Genomic DNA, 2,569 nt, shown 5'->3' with positions numbered 1-2,569 from the left:
TGGAGCGATGACTTGCTGGGCAAACGAATACATTACATTCGCCACATGCGCCATCTTCCTACTCACCGTGTCCAGACTCCGGTCAAACCTTTCTCTAATCTGCCGGCACGCTTGCTGTGTCGCACATGCCCACACAAACATAGCTAACGCCTCAACGGATTCTACCCCTTGCGACGTTGTCAACCCATGGTTGCTAACCAACACGTCGTGCAAGTGAAGGAACGTGTCGGGATACATACGAAAATTGTCGTAGCACCGCCTCCTGTCCCGGAGGTTCAGCTCCACCCACTGCCGACCCGTCAGGCGTGGCAGCTCAACTGGCAAGTCGACAGGTCGGTTCCGTCTAGCACGATTTATGCTGCGAAGCTCCTCATATGCGGCTGCAGCTCCTCCTAAACATCTCATATCAAACACGGAGCTGCTGTCGCTGCCGGTGTCACTGTTGTGTTCCTCTGGAGCACTCATACTTGAAATACCTGTCCAAAATGAAAACACAGCTTATAAGACAAGGTGAACAACGTTATGTATACCGAGAGCAGGTAGAACTAGTTTGCACAAAAAATTGAACGTAACTTAACTTCAAAGTAACTTAGCAACATAACTTATACGTGCAACTGAACAGATGCAACTAACTAATAGAATTGGTGGACATTCAGATACACCAGAACATAAACAACCACTAACATACCAGAGAAAGGTTCAACGATTATTAACTTAAAAAATGTTCAAGTCAGCGCACATAGAAAGGTTCAACCTCATCTACAAATTACAGGAGCTACATTCAATGTTCAACACAACACAAGTGCAACTAAGCTAAGAAAGAACCAGGCCACCATCACTTCTTCTGCATCATGTTCCAGTAGAAATTGATCCAACTCAATCGGGCATCTTTTGTGTCTAACCCTAAGAACGTGGACCGACAATCCGAACTCTGCCCACAACAATACATGACCTGGTTGTGAAGCTCCGACCCCTGCTCTATACCATCTTCTTTTAGGATCTGAAGACAACGATTTGTTTGTTCATGGGCACTCGGCGCACGTAGCAGGCTCCGTTTGGCCACACTATCAGATAGGTCCCTAATGTACTGCTCCAAGTTGTCACTTCTTTTTTTGGTGGGACTGTCCACTGAGTATTCTCGGACTGGCCTTTTTGACTTGGCACGAGCACTGAAACGAGCACTAGTAGCAGGGGCCTGCTCGTCCTCCAAGTCCACGAAATTGCCCTCAGTCCCCATGCTAGGTGTGCCCCCCATGCTAGGTGTGCCCTCCCGATTCCCTCCGGCCGAAAGCAATGTGCCCCTGTCTTGTGGTTCGTGGCCAAACAACTCGAACAGCAGGTCCAGCAAAGGTGGAGGCTTCACAGAATGCGGCTGTGACCTCGCCTGGGTGTCCTGCAAAGTCCCATAAAAGTAAAATATCAGCATTGGAAATGTAATAAATTACAAGTATGACGATCAGTAAGTTAGGGACGACGGAAAGTCCCTACCTGTTGGTCCTGCTCCCAATACGTGGCATCAGCCGACACCCCACCAGTTTGTGTGTCGCGCCCTAAACCAGTCGAGGTTTCCAATGCCCGCCAGCCGAAGAATTGCCTCCTCAAGTTGTTGAGCTTGTTCTGCAGCTGCTTCACTCCCAGTTGCAATCCAGTTGCTGCCCTGAACCTGGAGTGGACATTCCTCCATCCCAACTTAGTGAGGCATCTGTCGCTCCAGTTTAGCTGGTTCTTTTGTTCAATGCACATCTCCAGCAAAATTTTTGTCGTGGGCTCATCCCAGCTGGCACGGTTACTCATCTGACCACACAGTAGCTGCAATTATATGGCACCGATCTATGGACAACTACGACCTACGTACACAACTAAGCAATGGAAAATGAAGAATTTGTTACTTGCCTTAGCAGGTGCTTTGTGGCGTTTGTGACGAAAATTGTACGGGCACACGGGAGGAGGAGAGCAGGACCCAGTCGATGACGATGCCAGTGTGGGCACCTTTGAATGTGCCTCAGATTTGTGGTCCTTGCACCCTTCCTCCTCAAGCCTGAAAGGTTAAAAAAAATCAGAAGGGCAGATTACACATATATGGGTCTAAGTACAAGCTAAACATGTAGGACAGAATATGCTCTACTGCCAAAGGGAAACTTGAAATAATTGTTACAGATTAGCAATCTTAAAGTATGGAATATTGGAATATGCTCAAGTCATGATAATATATTTCAGAACACAAGCAGTTATAAGTCTAGGCTGTATTTGTTATAGGGTAAGTGTAGCCGTCTTCAAGGTTCAATGATGATGATTTGATTAAATCAAAAGGTAAGCAAAGATTCTTTGATGAAGCAGATCTAGAAAATTTAAAAAATAAGGCACAAAATCATCACAATAAGGTGGCTACCGACCTGCAGTTGAAGAAAAAAAATGGAGACACCAAAAGTCTAAAACGAACCAGCTGTGTAGACTGAGTCAAAAGAAGCAATGGGATTGGACCAAATGCTGGGTCTACAATTAGCATTTGAATGTGCACCTATGAAAAATGCATGTGGAAGACGTATTTGTACTGATTAAATGTGCCTTG

The 2,569-nt window shown here is 46.2% G+C and overlaps 1 long non-coding RNA gene across 1 annotated transcript; it reads right to left on the bottom strand.

Moving 5' to 3' along the window:
• Window positions 1–669: 669 nt before the first annotated feature.
• Window positions 670–2,207, bottom strand: LOC117847483 (uncharacterized). Its single transcript, XR_011897719.1, has 2 exons — window positions 1,489–2,207; window positions 670–1,393 (listed from the first exon to the last, which is right to left on the bottom strand). It is a non-coding gene; the product is annotated as an uncharacterized lncRNA (long non-coding RNA).
• Window positions 2,208–2,569: the final 362 nt, after the last annotated feature.

Source organism: Setaria viridis, chromosome 3 (genome assembly GCF_005286985.2).
Source record: "Setaria viridis chromosome 3, Setaria_viridis_v4.0, whole genome shotgun sequence".
In the NCBI taxonomy this organism is placed as follows: domain Eukaryota; kingdom Viridiplantae; phylum Streptophyta; class Magnoliopsida; order Poales; family Poaceae; genus Setaria; species Setaria viridis.
This window is presented reverse-complemented; position numbering and strand designations above follow the sequence as displayed.